The sequence below is a fragment of the Chelonia mydas genome, chromosome 3 (assembly GCF_015237465.2).
Source record: "Chelonia mydas isolate rCheMyd1 chromosome 3, rCheMyd1.pri.v2, whole genome shotgun sequence".
Classification (NCBI taxonomy): Eukaryota; Metazoa; Chordata; order Testudines; family Cheloniidae; genus Chelonia; species Chelonia mydas.
Window position 1 is genome coordinate 135003997 of NC_057851.1, and position 17032 is coordinate 135021028.

Sequence of the window (17032 nt, forward strand, 5' to 3'; positions counted from 1 at the left end):
CTCAGTTGCAGAGAAACTTGAAGAAGCCAAATGGCTTGAGCTTCCCATCAGTTACCGTCCAAAATGGAACAGTCATTGGACAGGAGTGGCAACCATCAGAGGAAACATTTCCCCCTTAGTAGAATATCCCATCATACTGCAGGCTACAAAAGCATCTTAGCCCACTACTCTCCCATGCAGTTGCTCTGCAGAAACCTTCTCTCTGCCCTGTAAGAGAATGGAGAGGGATCCAAATCCATGAAGGGCTACCAGGCCACACTGGGTGTACAGGTTGGGTGCTGCACAGTGGATAAGGCAGCTATTCAGTAGTTATTTTAGCCTCACTGCACAGTGAATGATCCAATGCCTCATTGTGCATTAAATTCTACAGGGGTCTTTAAGACCTTTGCCTCAGTTACTATTCACTGTCCAGTATAAGACTTAATTCTGGGCCAGATTCTATGAGGTAGTTCGCTCCCTTTGTAAGATTGTTAGCTCCTCTTGTGAGATGCTGAGTGCCGTAACCTTCCATTGAAGTCAATTAGAATTGTGGGTGCTTCTCATATCACAGGATCAGGTCCTTCACTGGAACATACCATTCCAAAGGATTTTTTTCAAGACTTCTCTCTAGGAGTGAGCGAGCATTAATATTTCTCTATAATTTTTATCTGGAAGCCATTATAACGGAGATATATTAGTGAAGAGACTCTCATCCCTCAGGTTGTTTAGTAATATTTGCTTTTTTCCCTTATGAATGGCGCATGAAAAAAATTAATGAACCTAACACTCCTTCAGAAAAACCTTTAAATATTTAGGTCCACTGGTATTTTGATTTATGGCAGTATTAAAATGCTCACACTGTTATGGTTTATTCAAATTAATGACCACAATGAAAACAGCAACAGCAGTATATAAAACAGTGCTCAGAGAAATTTAGAAAACTGACTGCAGTGCAAAAATGTTAGCATTAACACCATCTACAATAAAACAAACATAAAATAAATCCAACATTCAATCTGTCATAAAATTAATCCATCAGTCTAAACCCACCAAGAAATATATTGATCTCAGTCTTCAAGGATGGATGGGGTTTTTTTTCCCATTATAATATAAGACCTTGGAGCTCCCCAGTCCCTTGTGTGTTAAGGCATATCTCACCAGCAACCAGGAAACAAGATTCATGAGGATAAATTCTAACTTGTCTACTTGATTTTTTTCCCTTGATGTTTCTTTTAAGAATGATGTGTATTAAGAAAAATCAATTTTCACAGTGTAAGAAAAATCAATACACATAAAATAATGTAAATCAGTCTGAGCTACAGAATACACAAAAGGCCACTGTATTTTTGCAAGTTATGCTATTGTCACAGTTAATATCAGAAGTGTATTATTATTTATCATGTTTATTACAGTAGTGTCTAGGGGCCAACTGAGAACGGGGCCTGATTCCCAGAATAGAATACTCTCTGCTTTACCTGATTTTGAAGGCTCACTTTGGGTTTTTTATAAAGAGTACAGATATTCATCATCACTGAAAAATAACTAAAAGAGTATATTTTGATCTCCCTGGGTTGCATGGAAGTATCAAAGGCTTGCATTAGTCTCAGCAATACAAAGAGCCAAATCCTGTTTGTTGCATTCATACAAGCAAGTCCCACTGAATCTAATGGGACTACTCTCACAAAACCTCATAAAAGTCAATGGAAAGAGCCCCACTGAGCCACTGGGAGCTGGATGAGACCCAAGGTGACCAGGATTTGTCCTCTAGAGTACTGATGTTTACTAGCCTATGTTAGTAATGACCAGAAGTCCTTATCTTATGATAATTAAATGATCTAGCTGAAATGAGTCAGTGGCTGTCTGTGGACATGGTTCACTATACACAAATCTCCCATCGCAACTGGAACTAATGGTCATTTTTCCTGGCCATCCCAATAGAGAAGCCAAGGACTGAATGCCCAAGGAGACTGAATTACTCTCTTGTCCCTTAGAAGGGCCCCCACTCTCTAGGACACTCAGGGCTGAGGCACACTGGCAGCAGTTTGGGGAGCCTGGCACTGTCAGTGCTGTATCATTTCTGTGAATAAATAAGCTCCACACTTCATAGGGATGTTAATGACCTTCCAGAAACATTAGCACTTCTGTATTTTTTTTATAAATGAGTTATTCAAGTAACATAAACAAACTATCAATTAAAAAACAATGTAGTCAATAAAATGATAATTAAAGCTGTGTTTCAGAGACTCTTACATTTAGAAACTCCTAAATCCTGAAGGTCAGGACTTCATTGATAATTTATAAATAGTGGAATCTCATCTGTTTAACCTATTTTTTCTTTAAAACAACCATGTTGTGCGGCCCATATGGGGAATAAGCAGGTGATGACTGGTTAAAATGGGGAGGGTAAGATAGGGAGACACTGACTTACAAGAGTGTCGGAGACTAAAGCATGAAGAAAAATTAACTTTGGGAGATATCACTCACATTCACTCTGTCCTGGAGATAATTAATTTGATAATGTAAGCTGCTCCTCCTCCTACTTCCCATGTTCTTTACCCTTTTTTGCTTACTCTTCCTTCTGTGCTAACCACTGATCTCTGAAACCATTTGATCCCACAAGAAAGTACTGCAGAGATGTTTCAGAGTAACAGCCGTGTTAGTCTGTATTCGCAAAAAGAAAAGGAGGACTTGTGGCACCTTAGAGACTAACCAATTTATTTGAGCATGAGCTTTCGTGAGCTACAGCTCATTCATCGGATGTCACTCAAGCTGGCATAGAGAGGTGTCAATCACACATCCCTGAGACAGTAAAGCGCCAGGGTATCTCCAGGAGGGATTTGCTCCAGGGTACGGTAAACGGTTTGCATTTCCACCCTCCATAAATCTAGCTCACCCAAAACCATATCTTTCTCCCAGCATGTGTCACTCACTTTTGAGCTGAAACTGACTCTGGGTAATCCCATGGCACACGGGATGTTTCAGCCATTTTATATCACAACACTGCTTCCCACCTCAGAGGCCTTCTGCCAGGATCTATTCTGACTTCTTCCAGTGTAGACCCAGGAGTACATTGGACTCTACATGCATAAAAGTTTAGCAAAACAATCAATTGCATTTGCCTCAGATTAAAATCCTAGAGCAGACTCAAACCATTTCTATGATGCTAGAGGGAGTCAGCAATCATGCTATGTGATGGATTTGGGTGAATTTAAGTCAGCATGGTTTTGGGGGGGAGAAGGAGGGGAGGGAAGGGAGAGAGAGAGAGAGCGCGCACGCGCACACTAGCTCTCTCTACAGCCTTAGCTAACATGTAGTTGGCTTTTAGCTCATGCTGTAGAGGCTCATGCACTAAGCTCCACAGGTCCCCAGTTCGATCCTGCATGCCGACAACCAGGATCTTGTTGGTGTTACACTCGGGCAAGTGATTTTGATCACCAGAGCTCTTTAAGACAGTTATACATCAGTGTATGCATACAAATACTTCCACATATAAATCAAACATCAGTCATGCTCATGTTGACCGCATTGTCCACATCAAAACTAATATCACAATATTGCAACCTCAATGTAAATGACTTGCTTTCGGAGCAGAACTAGCAGTTAGTGGAATAAGATTAGACTTGAGGTAGCACCAACTTGCAAAGTTTGTACTGTGTTCCTGATAGCTTTCACTTGTCACTTTTTAGTCAGTTTGTCCTGTAGGACAAATTTGGTGACTGCAGCATGATGATGCTTGCATTATCTGGTGCAACATCACCCTTATAACACAATGGCAAGACACTGTGACACCTTATTATGTTGCAATGCCCCTCACGCCTGAGAGGAGCTCCCTATAAACCTCCAGAAAACCACTTCATTGTTCGCCTTCAAATGAATTTGTTAGTCTCTAAGGCGCCACAAGTACTCCTTTTCTAATTACATTAATGCATGGTGAATTGCTTGGAGGGATGATAAAAGCTGAGATGGAACTTGATGTTGAAGAGATTTATAGTTTATGGCACCAATAATTAAAGTCTCTTCATACTGTACATTCTGCAGAAAAAAATGGTATTTACAACTTTCTTGAAACCCAAGGGATAAATGTCAGAGTGAAACCTGATAGAACAAGCTATGAAAAATGATTCAGTGACCCAAAATAGTATTCAAAGAATGACATGCCTCCTTAGCTATCTGAGTTAGCTACCAGAGGACAGACTTTAAACAATAACTTCCATTGCTTCCTATCAGCTTCTCCCATCATCGTAATGCTGTCATTTTAATTTATGCTTAGTAAATATTCTTGCCTTTTACAGGCCAAATCACAGACTCCTTGCCAAGCCCAAATAAACAAACTTGACACAAGGGATCCTCTAATTGCTGAAGGAAGGGAAAGGTGGGAACGCAACCTTTCTCCTCCAGCTGCAAAGCATCTTCTGAATCCTTCTCCCTCCCCACTACCACTCTTCCCCTGGGAGAGGTGAAGGGAATGGCCACTCAATCTGATTCACTAAAAAAAATTCAGTTTTGACTCAACCCACACTGATTTTTTTATTTCAGTATTTCAGAACTGCCACTGAACAAAAAAAAAAATTATTATTTGTCTAGTTTTAATACTGAACATTTACAACTCACTGATGTCATTAGGAGCTGTGATTGCTCAGATCCTCTGGAAGTCAAGCCCCTAAAACCACAAAGGTACTAAGATTATACATATTTGTCTAGATAAAGATAAACCTGAATCTCGGGAGACCCTAGCATGACATATCTGGAAGCAGCTCGTGGAAGGCCAGTTTAAAAACTGCATGTCTCAGTTGCACAGGGAGAAGCAGTGACAGAGACCCCACACAGCAGGACTCCCTCCCTCCAGGCTGCAGAGATGCTCTCCATACATTCCTACAGCCCTTCACAGAGGAGTTGGGGAATTGTGCAAGCCAAGGGTCTGTGAATGGATCCGCTGAATGTTCCTCCTCACAATGAAAATCAACATACTGCCTTGCAAATTGAGGGTTGGGTGCCTCCTGGGATTTGCCTTTTTTTTTTAAAACACACTTCCAGTTGTCAGTCTTAGTAGCAAGCATCAGACTCTTTGTAGCAAACCATCTTGCAGCGATTAAAAGAATTACTTCAAAATCTTACTTACCATATGAAAAGTGAAATGCGCACGATGGCAGATGGGCATCATGAAAGAGTTTTTTGTTCTGAATAATTTTGATTTCAGTAGCACATAAGCTCTTGTGCAGTGTTCTAAAGCAAGGATTCAGACATCTGGAGAACTAATTAGTATAGCTTTAAGCTTACTTATTTTTATACTGGTTCTTTCATTTGTGCGTGTGTGTGTGAGAGAGAGAGAGGGAGGGAGAGGTAGATATTGACTGGCTAAATCATGATTTTACATTGCTTATAAAACAACAACAAAACCTGTTATCTGTGCTTTTTTATGGCCTGTATGACACTATCAGCTGATTCCTACTGTAACTCTATTATAGTGACTGGAGTTACACTGAGGATGCATTCGGCCTGTGGGTTAAAATGCTATCACATAAGAGGTGTGCATGCAGCTCCTATACTGTAAAGTTCAATAAATACTGTTCTAGGGAAATAAGGAAACAACTCTCCAATATTCATAGTCATTTTTTAATTTATAAGACAGCAGAAAACACTCACTCTAAAGATGGGGAAATGTGCAGGTGGTAGAAATGCATCTGAATTCTGTCTCAGCTCTTTCGGGGATACAGCTATGGGAATTTTATCTTTCAAAATAATTTGAAATCTTCAGAACATTATTCTCTGTGGTGTTTCCTAGAAGCTATTCTCTACTAATTTAAGCAAGAACAAATAACACTGCATTTTAATTAACTGTCAGGTACAGCAGTGTACATTCCAACCCTCCTCCGGCAAATAACTATTTTAGAATCTATGATATAAGATGCAACAAAATAAATAAAATCCTCCTCGCGGTATCCCAGTAAGTGGTAGGAGATAAAGCTAGAAAGAAACTAAAAAAATATCATGGTCTGTAAGATTCTGATAGTTTAGGATTCATTTTTAATTCTTAAAAGGTAAAAAAAGAATGCTTTATATTTAAACACACACAAATGCCATTAACAGAAAACGCATGTATCCTTATTAAAATTACAAATTAATCAGATATGGGCTCAAGAGACAAAATCTGGATACGAATTTTGCACATTCTGAAAGTTTGGTGTTGGATCAGGGGGTCCATTCAACCAATTGAAACAACAGGGGATATTTTAAAAAATCAGATATGTATCCAGGTTGAGATTATGAACACTCATAAACCTGGAAATATTCAGTTCCACAGTTTTGGTCTAGGTCCATCTCTAAAACAAATATAATTTTAAAGAAAACTGATTTTTTTTCCTCCCAAGACCCAAGTCCAAGGTTGACAGCTTTCTTGATCTGATTTTCATGGAAGACCTGATGACATTATCAAAACCTACTGCAGAACAGGGAGTTGCAATTCTTACACTCATGTAGATAGTTGTGAAATTGGGGCATGGAACGATGGAATGTTCCCACTCTGCCTCTCTCATTTATCCCTGTCTTCAGTTGGCTGCCTTGAGAACTGTGCGGGTAACATCACCAGCTACAGCACCATCTGCTTTGGGCAGTGGCTTTAAGTGTTTGCAAACTCATGAACAATTGCAGGAGAGAAACAGACCCCTATAGTCCTAGCAGGCAAATAAATAAAATAAAACAAACATTTTGCTTGAATTTGAGAGACATCAGTCTCATTTAGACTAATGCTCCTTTGTATCACTTTTGCAGAATAAAGAGGCCTTAGTGTAAGTGAGAATTCTGCTGGTAATATTGTAGTAGTAGGATTTATGTTTGTATTTAAAATAAAGAATAAAAAATAATAATGTAGCATGTATTAATGTATGATTTGACCATATCCTGCCAGCCACCCTTTTTGAATAGCAGAAAGGAATGGACTAATAAGCCATTGGTAGAAATGCATCAGCCAGAATCCATGTCTGGGCTAATTTCAAGGCAGTAACAGACCTTTTAGGGTCACCACTTTGTTGTAGGTTTAGCATTTTAAAATAAATAAAAGAATGCCATAATTGTTTTTATTTTGCATTGCAATTTGATGTTTCTGTTCAAACTGTTCTGTGTAAATCAGTTCTGTTTTGTGTGTGAATAAAGAATGAGTGTGTTAAAAAATAAGTGTGAAGGGCATCACCAAACCAGATGTTCTAGGAGGGAACTGAAAACAAGTGCATGGGCGCCAGGAGGCTGCAACAGGCCCCTGTTGAAATGTCAGAGGAGGGCAAATTAACGACTCTAAAAATAAGACAGGCACCTATCAATGGGGACAAAATAGCTGTAATCAAAACCAGCATGGAATAACTCCCTGGAAAACGTAATAAAAAAATAAAATAAAAAATAAAAAAACCATTAAAAAACAAGCACTCAAACTATTAATTACAGCATAATGGTGCAAAACTCATTAGTCCCAATGAAAAAAAAATCACTGTATAAACAGGGTGCCTTGCCATAAAACTTTGAGTTTGTCCTGCCAAGACTGCCCTGAAGCATCGTGTCGTGACCGACAGAACCCGGCTCCTACCTACCCATGATCATCCTAGCTGGTCACTAGATTGATTCGGACTCTGGACTGGTAACTATAACATCGACTGGCGGAACAGTGTGTGCGTGCGTGTGTGCAATTGAATGCATATGCAAATTGTTGTATCTTCAATAAATGCGGCATATTGCCTTTTCCCCTAAAAAAAAATCCTGTGTGCTTCTTATAAGCATAACAATATTGAAATCCAATTCTTGTATTTTGCTAGGACCTTTTTATCATTCCCTACCCCAGGCAAAACTCCCACTGAGGGGTGGTTCTCTAGGTTTTCAGTTAGAAGTATTTATTTATTTAAACATCATCTCATTTCATCCTTCACTTTGACTTTAGTGTTTTTCTTGCTCCTGTTTCGATGCGATCAAACTCTTCTCCTTCATATTTTACTTTATAATAGAAAACATGACAAAGATAATTTTAAGTAAATTGTACTTGAAGCTGTAGTTAACATGATTATGTTCATAGAATCATAGTACATCAGGGTTGGAAGGGACCTCAGGAGGTCATCTATTCCAACCCCCTGCTCAAAGCAGGACCAATCCCCAATTTTTTGCCCCTGATCCCTAAGTGGCCCCCTCAGGGATTGAACTCTCAATCCTGGGTTTAACAGGCCAACGCTCAAACCACTGAGCTATCCCTCCCCTCTTGTATGTTCTTGTATTCAGAGTGAAGATGACTAAAGCAGCCCAAGGCAATTCTCACTAAATAATAAACAATGACTTTTTAGCATAGGTGCTAGAACAAGGGGTGCTGCTGCACCCCCGGAGTAAAGTGGTTTCCATCATATACAGGGTTTACAGTTGGGTCCAGTGGCTCTCAGCACCCCCACTCTACAAATTGTTCCAGCACCACAGCTTTATAGTATAGGGGGGAAAAAGTCTATCATTAAAATAGAGAACAATAATAGGTCCAGTGCTGCTCTCAGTACACCAATGCAACCCCATTCATTTCCGTGTTAATGTTTCTAACTTTAAAGTATATTAACAGTTAAGCAAAACTATTAGTTAAATATTATAAATGCCCCTTTATTCTGCTATGGCAGTAAATTCTCACTGAGTGCTTCTCTGTCCTCCTTCAAATAGGCCTGCGGCACAACAAAGCATAATGATCTCTCTGAGACACAGAAATCCACCAATAAAAATCAGAGTGCAAGCTTTGGTCTGGGATCTTGGAGATTAACTGAGCTGAGGCACTTCTGCCGACCATCCCCGTTTCTTAGCTATGCACTCTTGAGGACAAGTGCACAGGACATTCTCAGGGAGGGGCCCCCTATTATGGAACAGGCTTCCAGTAGAAGCTTTCCACACATAGTGCACAGTTCATTTTTTTGGGCAACCTCTTCCAGACGGATCTGAACTAAGGCATCCAGCCTTGCAAACACTAAGTGATGTATGCAGTGATTACTGCTGTGACTAGGTACAGACAAAAAATTTTCATCAAAACTCTTTTGACTGAACAAAATATTTTCATGAATACTGTTGGCTTGCCACAGAAAATTTTAAGTTTTCACTGAAATTTTTTTCAACCAAAAACACAAAATTCTTCTGGTTTGGGGGCAAAAAGTTGAAATGTTCCACAGAAACAAAATAAAACATTTTCCAACCAGCTCCAGCTGTTACTAGTCTCACTGAAGCCAATCAGGGCACTAAAACACTACACCCAACAGTAAGTGTTTGCAGGATTTGGCCTTAGGCCTGTCATTTCATTTCCTATTCTTCTGATTGCTTTCCAGGGGTCCAGTGGGTTAGTATTGTGTCAAATTTTGACCACTTTTAAATTAATATATGATGTGACACGATGCCATCCATTTTAAAAATAATATAGACCAATAGAAAGCTGTTTATCAATAAAGTTCTTAAAACTTCGGTAAGTAATTAAAATTCTGCAAATGGCAAGTGAATATTATGCTACAAACCTTGCCAACAGCTGACTGTATTAATCTGATATCAAAGTTCTAGTGGTGCATGACCATGACACAGTATGACCTAAAATTAAATTTCTTTCTGGAGAAAAAAGGATCATTGGAACACACACTGCTTTGAATGTAGAAAACAAAAACAGTTTCAGACAGCCCTTGCACTACAAGAAAATGAATCAAGCACCCACTTATTTCACAAAAGTTCTATTTTCCCCTATAAGCATCCACTTCTAATAAGGTTTCTCAAGAAGTACCTTCCATGTTTCTTTTTCCCTGCACACCTTAAATCTCTGAATGATCCTCCTACTCTCCCTTCATCATTGATTGGAGAGACATAATATATATGTTTATTTTATTTTTTCTGCCCTTGAAACAGATCACAGCAAGTCATTTCACCATTTGTGGACTGTTGCAGTGATCCACTGAAAATGCACAACTTCTATTAGCTAACAGTGAGACAGTCCGTACGTCTGCCACAAATAGTATTATTGTTAGGGTCAATCCACGTCAGCATCCACTAGCAATCTTTTAACCTTTAATCACCCTTCTGGTTCTCCTACAGTAAATTAAAGCACTTCCTTCTGTGAAAAGACAATTCCAACCCACAGTGAAACAAAGTTAAGTATTAAAACAATAACAGAGGTAGACAGCATGCATAGAAATATTTGTATACACAATCAAACCAAAAAAATAGTTATATAAATCCCCAGCTCAAATTTACATGCTTAAAAATATAATCCTAGAGCATTCTATGGTAAACGTCCTCCAATAAATTCAGTCGGAAAGTTGCATGTTCTTTGGCAAATAAAAAACAAGTTTCTTTCAACAGACTACAATTCATGGCGCCCACCAACATTTCAGAAATTTAGCAAAAAAATTCATATTTTTCCTAATTTGTTGTTAAATATCTTTCCTTTCTCCAATACCTACTCTAATACACAGTCCTGCAAAGACTTATGCAAGTGCTTAACTCTACACACATGCTTAACTTGCACATTAAGGGTGCACATAAATCTTTGAGGACTAGGGCCCTCAATACTAATCCTGCTTCCAGTGAAGTCAATAGGAGCTCTTGCATTACGGGAGCAGATCAACCCCACTTTAGCTTTCCTACAATAGCACCCTCTACAAGGCCCACCTACACTCAGCAAAGCAGAGATATTGCTGCAGGCATCACCCCGAAGCACATATTTTACATCCAGCCACAGAGAACAAGCTCCTATAAATACAAAGTTGTGCTTTATCCATCTTCCTGATAGCTCTTTCCCCAACAGTCACTTATTCCAAAAAGAATATCTATCCCCTTTCCTTGCACCAAGAGATCAAGAAATTCATTGCCAACTTTTACACCTTAATCTGCAAATCTTGTAGCAGTGCAAGAATGAATGAGAAATTCTTCTAAGGCCCGTTTTCCCAGCCCTTCCACAGCTACTAAAGAGGCAAAACTGAGCAAAAGCTATCATGGTTCAGCTGTGTGAAAGACATGGAAATAGAGAGGTCATATATGAGGAGTTCTCAGTCTCAGCAGTGGAAGTACAGGGGAGAGAGTTGTGGAGGACTGCAGGGCATCACAGGCAACAGACTTTGCACAAGAGAAAGCAGTAAGCTACAGGTATTTTACAGATCAGTTTGCATGTGCTGTAGTAGCAACAGGCCCGTGACAGCGCAGGCGCCCTATATACCAGGCCTCTGGACTGGGAGGAGGATTGTGTCCCCAGTCCACTCCAACCACTCCTTTGCACATGCAGGGAATCAGAAAGTTAAAGCTGCTTTAGCTACAAATTCCGCTTTTGGTGATGGACAGTGAAATAAACACTGAAATAAAGCAGTTTTGTAATATATGCCCATCACACCAGATTGTCGTACAAAAGAAAAAAAAAATGAAAATCAACAGTAGTACACACAGCTAGCTCAGCACAATTAGAAAAGGTCCTGAAAAGGCAAAGAGGTGTTTAATTCCACAACTCAGCATGGAGTAACATACTCTCCTAAGAGCCACCAAATAGTCCTTTACATTTTTCCAGTGCAGAGAATGGAAGGAGCAGAAATAGATCTCATTTGTCCCAAATTTTGTTGGAGGGGGTGAGTTGAGTCAATGAAACATCATTTCTTCCTCCCCCAAAGAACCGTAAAGCCTTAAGGCTTGTTCTCTGGTTATTTGGTAGCTAATGGTTTGGGAGTGATGGAGAAGGGCATGTCTGGGCAATACCAAGTGATTCCCCTACAAATCTGCAGGAGTTTGCCCACATTAGCTAATGCTGATAAAAACAGCACCAGCTTATGCAGGTTCTCACTCCCCTTGTTCAATGGGGGCCAGAAAATAAACAAAGTCAGAGAAGCAATTCGCGCCTGGCTCCTGAGAAAGCCATCCTGCTGTCGGAATGGGGGCCTGAGGAATAGTGGGACTCAGCACAAGATATTATCAGCTGTCTGCAGTTGACCAAAGATCTGCTGGATTTCCTCCAAAATCTGAGAACATCTCTGCGTTGGGCAGTCTACACTCCTTCACCCCCAAGGTGTAGAAGGAAGCTGGGGCCTTGTTCCACATTTCTGCTTATGGGGTGATTCAGATTCCAGATCCTCTTGTAGATTTTTCCCTTGAGTGTATAATTTGACCCTTAAGTTCGAAGGTAACTAGAACTCTATCTTTTTGAAGAAAGAGATATAAAGGAGTTCTATTACTATGTAATCAAGCAAAAGAATTTCCTGGAGATAACCTGATAGGTTGTATTTTATAGTGGACTGAACATTGTAGTATAAAAGGGAGGTCACTGAGTTATGGCAAGTAATTTGGGCCAACCACACATTTCACCCTTGGGAGAACACTACATCCGATTCAGCAGGTTGGCTGCTGCAGTGAGCTAAGCCTTACGCTTATTTGTTTGTTTAATGAAGCAAGCTCCTGAACCGAGGGGTTTTGGCTACTTATTAGTTTTCCAAGAGAATGGTGAAGTGATTCAGTATGGAAGTTTAAAGCGGTTTCTCTTAACTCTGAAATAACTGTCAGAAATTCAAGAAGATAAACAGTGTACTACATTTTCGAATCCTACCCGTAGAACTGCAGCATTACGAACACCAGAGTTATGAAATGATCGGTCAACCATGCACTGCATTTGGAACCAGAATTGTGCAATCATGCAGCAGCAGAGACAAACAAAAAAGCAAATACAGTACAGTATTGCGCAAAACTACTAAAAATAAATGGAATTTTAAAAAAGATTTGACAGGGTAAGGAAACTGTTTCTGTGCTTGTTTTATTTAAATTAAGATGGTTAAAAGCAGCATTTTTCTTCTGCATAGTAAAGTTTCAAAGCTGTATTAAGTCAATGTGCAGTTGTAAACTTTTGAAAGAACCACCATAATGTTTTCTCGAGAGTTATGAACATTTCAGGATTACGAACAATCTCCATTCCTGAGGTGTTCATAACTGAGGTTCTACTGTACTCTCTAACAAACTTTATATTATAAGAAATGAAAAATTACATTAATGGAGCATTAAGGTTATCAATTCAAATGCACAAAAGTGAGAAAATTAGAAAATTAAAGTGTGATTTTGGCAGGAGAAGGGGCCTTTTACGCACTAGAATGGTGTAAATAATAATCAAGTGCAGAATCTTAATTCTCAACAGATTGGTTCCTATGTGTATTTACTATTACATATGCTCGCTTTCATAGCAACAATACATTTTTACTACTTTTACTGCTGTTTGCATTGCATTGCCAATACAGCTATAAGAGAGTGAACTATATTCCTTTCTGGCTCACACATAAGAATTATTATCTAAATTCTAATTGCTGAACCAAATTCTGTCTTTCCACCTATGCAACACCATTGAGAGGGCAACAGATGCAATTTCAGGGAAGAATATAAAGACATTGGGATTACACTGGTGCCATGTGGTTCTAGAATTGGAACTTAGTAACATCCTTTTACTTGTAAACTGCTTAGATTTGGTCTGGAATTTACTGAGAGACCATAAACATGGAACTCTCACAATGTTGTTTTTACAGAGTCACCTTTCAGGGTAGAATGGTAGTCTTAGGGTGAGCTTCTGTGCTGAGCCTCTAACGGAGCAGCCCTGAACTCGCCACCCAAGCTTAATCCACCTTTGCACCCTCCTGACCCTGGGCTGCTCTGGCCCCACTGTAAATTATTCAGGTCTGGGGGTCTGAACAACCTCCCGAGGCTCCTCTGTGGGCACACTGCTGCCCAGATTTTTTACCGTGCCGCATGCTGTGGATCTGACACCAACATACCACTTCAGCTCCTGCCCTGCTCCTCGCATACCTGCTACATCAGGGCTTGTGAATTGTCTTTGAGAGACAGCTTTATGACTGTCTTCTGCCATGCCTGCATTGGGAGGATCCTCCACCAGCTGGATATAGGGCTTTTAGTGTACTTGTATACTCCTCTTGCCCTTTTATGAATCATAAAGGAGCCAGAGTAGGGCAGAGAATCTCACCCTTAGATTTCTGTGATATCATTGATTTGACCACATTGTACAGTATGTGCAGTGAGGGCAAGTTCATGTTTCTATGGTAACCATAAATTACATGGGTGAGAGATTGGAATTTCTGCCCAACATTTTGAAGAGGTAATACAAAGGCCCCAAAATAAACATTAACCAGATATGTGAAAATGCATATATCCAGCCACCAGTCTGGTAGCTCCACCTTTGAGGGAGCTGCGGCCATTATTTATTTCACTTAAACATGTGATTTATTTTTTGACCTGAACCAACCTTCATTTTTGTTTGTGTGAGAAGAGAAATTAATCTGATTTAGTGTGTGAATTTGTGCGAAAAGAGTCCCCTTTTTAATGACTGCATTAATTATCTGCAATGTGGAAGAGGGGCTGCTTTCTGGAGCATGGATGTACCAAGCAAGCTAATGCATTATGTACACCACAGCAAATACTTTATAATTTCCTAGAAGCGACATGTTTTATGGTATACTGCCGCGGTTCTGGCACTGAGTTCAAGGGATTATATGGGTGCGAGTGAGAGAAGAGTGTGACTCTCAGCGTGGATTAAGGATGCCTGCTGGGTGAAATTAATTCCATATAAAAATTATATTAGCTTGGGAAAGGCATGAATCCTGCTCCTCTATTTGTCGTGCTTTTCTAAGCGAAAGTACCCAGGCACCACAAACCAGGATGCTGACATTTCAAAAGCCAAGCACTTTTGTGTTTGAGCAAACTCAGAAATATGTATTAAGAAATGCTACCCTTTGACATATGTTGCTCTGGGGAAGAACAAGATGGGAGCTGTTTTCTTTACATTCATTTTGATGTCCGGTATGAGGAGTCACCATAGAAAAGAACTAGTGTAAGGGGGTTGCAGTACTTTAATGGTACATGATTCAACATGTCGTGTGCCGGCTTTTCAGCTGTAGCATATCACCTAGGCTACACCAGGCCCAAAGCTAGTCACGGTGTGTAATGTCACAGCTGAAAAACATGTGAATCACGTCTATGATTTCACCAGTGCAGTACTCCTTCGATATTATATGCCTCAAACTGCTACACCACTCAGTCACATTCTGAATAAGTAATGTACATTGTATTGTGTTCTTTCATAATGCTTTGAAAATCTAGGTGAACAAGGGCCAGATCCTTCAGCCTTTGCTCACAGGTAGTACCAGAAAAAAAGCCAAAAGGACTACTCGTTGGGAAAGGGCTGCAGGACTGAACCTTATCTTTGAACCGAGTATTACTGAAGTCTTGACACTCATTATCCCCTCCCCTCAACTATTTTTATATTTACTGTGTATTTTTATACTGACTATTCAGATTTTTATTTTGCTATTGGGATAAAAGAGTAATCAATGCAAATATATCCTGAGACATAACCTGAATGAGTTTGAAATCCAATTATTGGATCATTTTTTATTTGTCTTCATCAGCATGTAAAACACTTAAAACAGATTTTAGTACACCTGATGTCTTCTTTCATTAAAGATTTAATGTGCAGTGATCCCATTTATATCCTTCCAATTTTGCCTTAGATAACTACATAAGGTAACCATATTATTTTGCATATTCCCTCAGTATCCCTAAACGCACTAGCGGGAAGACTGGAAATAATGAAACTTAGTTATCTAGGGCACCTGGCAAGTTTTTAAGGGTGACCACTGTAAGACATTCAACTATTTACATTTCTTAAGGAATGTTATCATTGGAATAATTGGTATTTATTACCAAACTGGTTACTACTTTATTTTTCCCCAACATCATAAAAAGGTAATCATGTCAAACCCTCCAAACTAATAACAGAAATGGCTATCCAGTGAAATGCCCACACTAACTACCTAATTCATGCGGCTCCACTCAAGGCAAGTTTACTTTGTCTTAAACTTAATCACACTGGACATGCTGTTACAGTGTGTACATGGTAGTATTTCCAGAAGCCAATAATTTTCTTAATTTGCAGTATTAGAAATAGAATTACATTGGAATTAAAGGGGACTGAGGGAACCTCATACACTTGCAGATATATATGTATCATCATTTATTATTTGTTAAGCTCAGTGGTGTACAATATGAAGTAGAAGACAAGGTCCCTGCCCCCAGTGAGTTTTCATATACTAAGTATCATTTCAAATATAAGTTAAAACCAACTGTGAGCATATGGTTTTCTGACAAGGAAGCAACAATAAACTAAAATCTCCAATATTTACATGATAATCAGCACGTCGGTCGTTCTTCCCCAAGCATACAGGAGAAAATATCACAGTGCCTAGATTCAGTCACAACAATATTCCAAGACACTAAGAGCCTTGTTTCTGTATAGCTATTGATTTCTCTACATAGGCTGCATATTGAAGAGGAAAGTCTAAATCTTTAATGCATCACTCTGTGTCCAGAATGATATCTTGGCATATATGGGCTGAGATAACATAATTTACTTCACTATCATAATTGCCTTCAGTACCACATTTCTTGTCCTCAACTGAAGCCAGTTAGGATGGGAAAAAAGTCAAAAAGCACTGATGATAGTTTATGTTTATATTCTTGTTTTTCTTCTTTACATCAACAATAAAAAAATTCAAATTAGATCAAAAAAATCAAACCAGACCTAGTTTCTAATTTCTGGGGTTTCTGTGTAACACTTTTGAAAATTCTCTCAGATATTCTTTTAAATTGTCCTCTCTGATCTGAATAACAAAGAGAATAATTTCCCACCTATCAGCTAAGGGTCAAATAAGCATATTTTAGTGCTTTCCTCTCAAGGTTTATTTAGACATGTGTTTTCTTTTCTCCCTGATGTTCTGTAATCTCATTATCAATTTATTCCTTTTCTCTGATATGCACTTAAATGAGTGGCTGAGTTCCCACACAGGAGATTGGGTTTGGTGCATATTTCAACAAGAAAGCTTTATCTTGACAATGATTATTATCTACAATGCATACAGTAAATGCTTGCAAGACATTCCTTCTTCTCCCCCACCCCTTGTAATTGTTTAAGTACCTAGTAATTTGTAAATAAAAGCATTTAAATGAAATTTTCAACGATTTTTTAAAGTATTAAAAGGCATTGTTAGCGGTT

General features: G+C 39.1%; 1 protein-coding gene across 5 annotated transcripts in view; it reads right to left on the minus strand.

Annotated features, from left to right (window-relative positions):
• PLD5 (phospholipase D family member 5) overlaps window positions 1-17032 on the minus strand; it is a 270448-nt gene that overhangs the window by 206622 nt on the left and 46794 nt on the right. The gene's annotated exons all lie outside the window — the stretch shown is intronic.